The sequence below is a fragment of the Herpailurus yagouaroundi genome, unplaced genomic scaffold (assembly GCF_014898765.1).
Source record: "Herpailurus yagouaroundi ecotype Mexico unplaced genomic scaffold, PumYag 162, whole genome shotgun sequence".
In the NCBI taxonomy this organism is placed as follows: Eukaryota; Metazoa; Chordata; class Mammalia; order Carnivora; family Felidae; genus Herpailurus; species Herpailurus yagouaroundi.
Genome location: NW_024412403.1, coordinates 46,879,019 through 46,887,226, shown reverse-complemented (window position 1 = coordinate 46,887,226; position 8,208 = coordinate 46,879,019).

Below are 8,208 nucleotides of genomic sequence, written 5' to 3'. Positions count from 1 at the left end.
TATATATATACACACACATATATGTAGGGGCCAGAGCAGGCCCTGAAGGCAACAGCAGTTACATGAAGAAGTGGCCTAGCAGTAGGCTGCTACACTAACCTCTCTCCCAGGATGCATCTATGGGGAATTCTCTAGGATCAGTTGACAGAGGAAGAAACAAAATTGGGGCCTAGTTTATAGATCATTCTGCACAAAATGCAGACATCATCCAAAAGTGGACAGCTACAACATTACAACCCTTCTCTGTAACATTCCTGAAGTACAGAGGTGAATGGAAAGTGGCAGAATTTGATGCAGTGCACCTGGTTGTTCACTTTGGAGGACAAATGTCCAGATGTATGATTGTATTCCAATTCATGAGCTATGACTAAGGAAATTTGTAGAAGAGGTATGTGAACAGATCTCTCTGCAAGGGTGAAAAACATAAAGATATCTGTGTCTCATAAGAACAATCATTAAAGGGTGACTTCAGATAAAGATTTAAATAATAAAGTGGATAGAATAACCTATTTTGGACAATAGTCAGCTTTTTTCTTCAAACATTTTTTTGTCATCATCCAATAGGCTCATGAATAAAGTGACCCAATGGCAAGGAAGGAAGATATGCATGTGTACACATCATGGACTTCCATTTACTAAGGACATCTTGGCTATAGCCATTGCTGAGTGCTCAGTCTACCAGGAGCTAAAACATGAGTCTCTTATATACCACTGTTTACTAGAGTGATCAGCCAGCTGCCTGGTGGCAGGTTGATTACATTGGACAGTTTCAATCATAGAAAGGAAGTGTTTGCTCTTACTATAATAGACATTTACTAGATATAGATTCTGCCCACCCCCATGAATTTGGTTCTACCAAAACCGTTGTCTTGGACTTAACAGAATTCCTTACCCATGTCATACTATTATACACAACATTTCTTCTGACCAAGGAATTTACTTTACAAAGAAGTGCAGCAATGGTCCTGTCATCATAGAAGTCACTGCTCTTGCGCTGTTCCCTACCATTCTGAAGAAACTTGTTCAATAAAATAATGGAATGGCCTTTCTGAAGACTCATTTGTAGCAGAACTAGATGCCAATACCTTGCAAGGTTAGAGTACTAAATACTGATTGGCATCAGTATTTAATATGTGGTGATTGTTCCCCTATAACCAGGTTCCACAGGTCCAGGAATCAAAGGGTAGAAATGGGAGTTGCACCACTCATTGTTACCCCCTAGTAACCCCCTGGCATAATTTTTGCTTCAGGTTCCCTTGATCTTATGTTCTGATAGCCTAGAGGTCTTGGAGCCAGAAGGAGGAATACTTTCATCAGGACACACAACAGTGATCCATTGAGCTGGAAATTAAGACAGTAAAAAGTTACTATGGCCAAGGTCAAAGAGGTTGCTGCCTGTGTTCTCCTCTAGAAATTTGATGATTTACTGTTTGACATTTAGATCCTTCATCCATTCTGAATTTATTTTTATGTATGGTGTAAAAAAAGTGGTCCAGTTTCATTCTTCTGCATGTTGCTGTCCAGTTTTCCCAACACTATTTTGTTGAAGAGACTCTCTTTTTTCCATTGGATATTCTTTCCTGTTTTGTCGATTAGTTCACCATATAATTGTGAGTCCATTTCTGGGTTTTCTATTCTGTTCCATTGATCTATGTGTCTTTTTTTTTTTGTGCTAGTATCCTACTGTCTTGATTATTACAGCTTTGTAATAGAGCTTGAAGTCTGGAATTGTGATGCCTCCAACTATGCTTCTCTTTTTCAACATTACTTTGGCTATTGAGGGTCCTTTTTCCTTCCATACAATTTTTAGAATTGCTTATTCTAGCTCTGTGAAAAATGCTGATGTTATTTTGATAGGGATTGCATAGAACGTGGAGATTGCTTTGGGTAATACAGACATTTTAACAGTGTTCGTTCTTCCAATCTAACGAGCATGGAATGTTTTTTCATTTCTTTGTGTCCTCTTCAATTTCTTTCATTAAGTGTTCTATAGTTTGTCAGAGTACAGATCTTTTACCTCTTTGGTTAGGTTTATTCCTAGGTGTTTTATGGTTTTTGTGCAATTGGAAATGTGACTGATTTCTTGATTTCTCTTTCTGCTGCTTCATTATTGGTGTATAGGAATGCCACCAATTTCTGTACACTGATTTTATATCCTGTGACTTTGCTGAATTCATGTATCAGTTCTAGCAGTGTTTTGGTGGAGTCTCTCAGGTTTTCCATGCAGAATATCCTGTCATCTGAGAAGAGTGAAAATTTGACCTCTTCCTTGTTAATTAGGATGCCTTTTATTTCTTTTTATTCTTTGATTGCTGAAGCTAGGACTTCTAGTACTATGTTGAACAACAGTGGTGAGAATGAACATCCCTTTCTTGTTCCTGACCCTAGGGGAAAGGCTCTCAGTTTTTCCCACATAATGTGTGGATTTTTTGCATATGGCCTTTACGATGTTGAGGTGTGTTCCTTGTTTTCTTTTTAATTTTTATTTATTTATTTTGACAGAGAGACAGAGACAGAGAGAATCGTAAGCAGACTCTGAGCTGTCAGCACAGAGCCCAATACAGGACCCAATCTCACAAACTACAAGATCATGACCTGAGCTAAAATCAAGAATCAGACAATTAACTGACTGAGCCACCCTGGTGTCCTGAGGTATGTTCCTTCTATCCCTACTTTCTTCAGAGTTTTTATCAAGAAAGGGTGCTATATTTTGTCAAATGCTTTTTCTGCATCTGTTGAGAGAATTATAAGGTTCTTATCCTTTCTTTTATTAATGTGGTGTATCACATTTATTGATTTTTGGATATTGAACCACCTCTACAGCCCAGGAATAAATCCCACTTGATTGTAGTGAATGATTCTTTTAATGTACTGTTGGATTTGATTTGTTAGTAACTTGTTGAGAATTTTTGCATCCATGTTCATCGGGGATATTGGACTATAATTCTCCTTTTTAGTGTGGTCTTTGTCTGGTTTTTAAATAAAGGTAGTGCTGGCTTCATAGAATGAGTTTGGAAGTTTTACTTCCATTTCTCTTTTTTTGGAACAGTTTCAGAAAACTAGGTATTAATTCTTCTTTAAATATCTGGTAAAATTCCCCTGGGAAGCCATCTGGCCCTGGACTCTTGTTCATTAGAATATTTTTAATTACTGATTCCATTTCTTTGCTGGTTATGGGTCTGTTCACATTTTCTACTTCTTCCTGTCTCAGTTTTGGTGCTTAATATGTTTCTAGAAATTTGTCCATTTCTTCAACATTGCCCAATTTGTTGGCATATAATTCTCATAGTACTCTCTTTTTATAGTTTGTATTTTTTCAGTGCTGTTTGTGATCTCTCTTGTTTCATTCATGATTTTATTTATTTGAGTCCTTTTTCTTTTCTTTTTGATAAGTCTGGCTAGGGTTTTATCAATTTTGTTAATTTTTTTCAAGGAACCAGTTCTTAGTGTTGTTGATTTGTTCTGTGTTTTTAATTTCTATATCATTTATTTCTCCTCTAATCTTTATTTTTTCCCTTCTTCTGCTGGTTTTGGGTGAGGATGTGTTTTCTGCTGCTTTAGAGTGAAATGCTCTGAATATATATGTAAAGTTCACTTGATCCAGTGTGTCATTCAAAGTCATTGTTCCCCTGTTGATCATCTGCTTAGATGATGTGTTCATTGCTACAAGCGGGGTATTAAAGTCCCCTACTATTATTGTATTATTATCAATGAGTTTCTCTAAGTTTGTTTATTAATTGATTTATATTTTTTACTTCTTTCAAGTTGAGGGCATAAATATTTATAATTGTTAGATCTTTTTGTTGGATAGACCCCTTTATTATAATATAGTGCTTTTCTTCATTTCTTATTGTATTCTTTAGTTTAAAATATAGTTTGTCTGATATAAGTATGGCTATTCAAGCTTTCTTTTGATATCCATTAGCATGATAAATGGTTCTCCACCCCCTCACTTTCAATCTGGAGGTGTCTTTGGATCTAAAATGAGTCTCTTATAAGCAGTATATCAATGGGTATTGGTTTTTTTATCCATTCTGATATCTTGTGTGTTTTGATTGGAACATTTAATCCATTTACATTAAGAATAGATATTAATAGACATGAATTTAGTGCCATCGTATTAGCTGTAAAATTGCTGTTCCTGTGGATTGCCTGTGTTCCTTTCTAGTCTATATTGCTTTTGGTCTCTCTTTCCCACTCAAAGGGCCCCCTTTAATAATTCTTGCAGAGCTTTTAGTATTGGATAAAGGGCAAGTTTCCAAAATATATTAAGAGCTTATCAAACTCAACTCCCCAACAATAAATAATTCAATTAAGAAATAGGCAGAACACATGGACAGACATTTCTCCAAAGAAGACGTAAAGATGGATAATAGACACATGAAAAAAATGCTCAACATCACTCATCATCAGGGAAATACAAATCAAAATTACAAGATACCACCTCACGCCTATCACAATGGTTAAAATGAACTCAAGAAACAGCAGATGTTGGTGAGGATGTGGAGAATGGGGAACCTCTTACACTGTTGGGGGGATGTAAACTGGTTCAGCCACTCTGGAAAACAGTGTAGAATTTCCTCGAAAAGTTAAAGATAGAGCTACCCTACTACCCAGCCATTGCCCAAGCAGGAATTTATCTATAGGATACAAAAATATTGATTCAAAAGGGAATATGCACCCCAATGTTTATAGCAGCACTATCAACAACCAAATTATGGAAAGAGCCTGAATGTCGGTCAACTGATGAGTGGATAAGGCAGAGGGTATATACACACAATGGAATATTACTCAGCCATCAAAAAGAATGAATTTGTGCCTTTTCCATGTGGATGGAACTAGAGTATAATATGGTAAGCCAAATAACTCAGTCAGAGAAAGACAAATACCATATGATTTCATTCATATGTGGAATTTAAGAAGCAAAACTGATGAACATAAGAGAAGGGAAGGAAAAATAAAATAATATAAAAACAGAGAGGGAGGCAAACCATAAGAGACTCTTAACTGTAGAGAATAAACTGAGGGTTGCTGGATGGGAAGCATGTGGGGGGATGGGATAAATGGGTGATGGGCATTAAGGAGGCCACTTATTGTGATAAGCACTGGGTGTTATATGGAATGATAAATCACTGAATTCTACTCCTGAAGCCAATATTACACTATATGTTAAATAACTTGAATTTAAATAAAATCTTGAAGAAAGAAAAAAAATATCAGCATGGTTTCTTTGAGTTCTACATTCCTTGAATGGTCAGAAAAAAATGAAGTTACTGTGTTGGCTCTGGTGGTTGATGCTGATTATCAAGGGAAAATGGGACTAGTCCACAGTGGAGGTAAGGATGAATGTGTCTGGAATACAGATCATTTAGGGTGTCTCTCAGTATATCATTCCTTGTGATTATGGTCAATAGAAAACTTCAAAAAATTAATGTAGGAAGGACTTCTATTGGCTCAGACTCTTTAGGAATAAAAGTTTGTGTTACCCCATCAGGTACAGGACCTGACCAGCTGAGGTACTTACTGAAGGCAGAGGGAATATGCAATGGGTAATAGAGGACTGTAGTTATAAATTCTAACTATATATACATAATCAGTTACAGAAATGAGGACAGCAATTGCCATGAGTATTTGTCTCCTTAATTTTATGAGTACGTTTTTGCGTGCCTGTATGTGTACGTATGTATGTATGTACGTTGTGTATGTATGTAGCAAATGTCTTTGTTTTCTTTTCACTATTATTCCTTTATCCATGTAACATAAGATGTATTGCCTATATCTTATAATAATTAAGCATTGTTAATTTGACATCATAATATTTAAGTTACCAGATATCAAAAAGATGAGTAAATATTACTCAAGGAATTCACCTCCTCCTCTGGGGAAGGGTTTAGTGCATTTTCGATGTACACGGCATACTTTTATCATGTGAGGCAGAATTATCACCCTGCTGTTGTCCTAATTTGGGGATTAAATATAATTTAAGGAATTGCGTGTGTGTGTGTGTGTGTGTGTGTGTGTGTGTGTGTGTGCGCAAAGTGACATCGGGTGGACTTATGATGTTTCATTTTATGTGTCAATTTGACTAGACTGCAGGATGTCCAGATATCTTATTAAACATTTTTTCTGGTTGTGTTTGTAAGAGTATTTCCAAAAGTTATTAGTATTGAATTGGTGGACTAAGTAAAGCAGATAGAGCTCACCATTATGGTGAGCGCCTGAATTAAACAAAAAAGACAGAAGATGGCTGAATGTATCTCTGCCTGGCTGGTTTACATTGATCTTTCCCTGCCCTTGGTGATCCTGATTTGAGGACTCAGACTTGGCCTGGAATCTATACCATAGTTCTCCTGGGTCAGGCCTTTGAGCTACAACAAAGTCTCTCCCTGTCTCTAGCTTGCAAACGACAGTTTCTCAGACTTAATAATTATATGAGCCAATATTGTATTAAAAAATCTTTATATTATAAAGATTTCTTCTTATAGATCTATATATATATAATCATATTGATTCTGCTACACTGGAAAATCCTATACTAGTAAAACAATTCATTGTGATTTATTCAATTTCTTGCTTTATATTGAAAATAGAAGAAAATGTCATGATGCTACTGTTAGCTGTTTCCCACAAATAAGTCTTTTAGGTAGGTAGGTAGGTAGGTAGGCAGGTAATTAAGTGGGCTTCACACCCAGCATGGAGTCAAACACAGGGCTTGAACTCATGACCCTGAGTTCAAGAGCTGAGATGCAGAATTAGACACTTAACTGACTGAGCCACGCATGCACTCCAAATAAGTCTCATTTAGAAAGTACCTTTTCAGAAGAGGTAAACATCACTTTATTATAACATCTGGAACATCTTGTTTGTGAATTTTCATTGATAATGATGAACCTAAAGTTGATCCAGCTTGAAATTTCTTTTTTTTCTTCATTTTCTTAAATTAAATTTTAGTTAACATACAGTGCAATATTGGTTTCAGCAGTAGAATTCAGTGATTCATCACTTACATACAACACCCAGTGCTCATCACAAGTGCCCTCCTTAATACCCATCACCCATCTAGCTCAACTCCAACTCTCCTCCATCAACCCTGTTTGTTTTCTATTGTTAAGAGTCTCTTGTGGTTTATTTCCCTCTTTTCTCTTTCCTCCCCCTTTCCCATATGTTCATCTGCTTTGTTTCTTAAATAAGCTTGAAAATTCTTTTTTTTTTTTTTGATTAATTGAGGTCCTATCCATTAACCTTACTCAAATGAGGCAATGGAGTTTTGATTTGCTATCATCACTTTCAATCATGGCACCCAAGAGAAAGTTATAAAATGGTCCACAATTCATCCTTTGAAACAGAAGCCCAAATGAAATCTGGACCCACCCTCCCATAGCAGGGAGGAAAGTACAAACCAGAAGATAGAAACCTTTAGAATATTTGCATATTGTGTTTAAGTAGGAGATAGAGAATGTGTAGAAACTCTATTTTGACTGGTCTCTAAATATTACAAAAATTTTGCTTCACTGATTATTTTAAGTATGGTTTCAAACCAACAGAATTAACATTGCTGACTCAGAAACACTAATGGTGGAGCCTGTCAATATGTTTTCACAAACTCTCCACATGATCTTAATGTTCACTAAAGTTTAAAGACCACCATTTTAAAAGAACAACATGAAAGCCTATACCAGAGAGATTGTGACATACACCTAATACACATACTCAGTAAGATTTTACCATAGCTAGCCTACAACCTAGATGTTGAGAAATACTGTTCTAGTGTTGATTGATGTTTATTTTTTTTCTTAACCTGGTTCTTTGAATACAATCTAAGATACTTTTTTCAACAATCTTCTGAACAATAGAAAGTATTGGAAAGTGATGAAAAAAATGTATTTACTATATGTGTTTAAAGAGGTAGGAACTGTAAGTTATTTTATTTTTAAATTTTTATTCAAGTATAATTAGCATACAGTGTTGTATTTCAGATGTACAATATAGTGATTCAACAATTCTATACATTTCTCACAGCTCATCATGGTAAGTGTCCTCTTAATCTCTTCTATCTGTTTTACCCATCCTCCCCTCTGATAACCACCAGTTTGTTCTCTGTATTTGTCTGCTTTTTATATTTGTCTCTTTTTTTCTTTGTTTTGTTCATTTGTTTTTTTTTTCTTAAATTCCACATCTGAGTAAAATCATATGGTCTTTGTTTTTCTC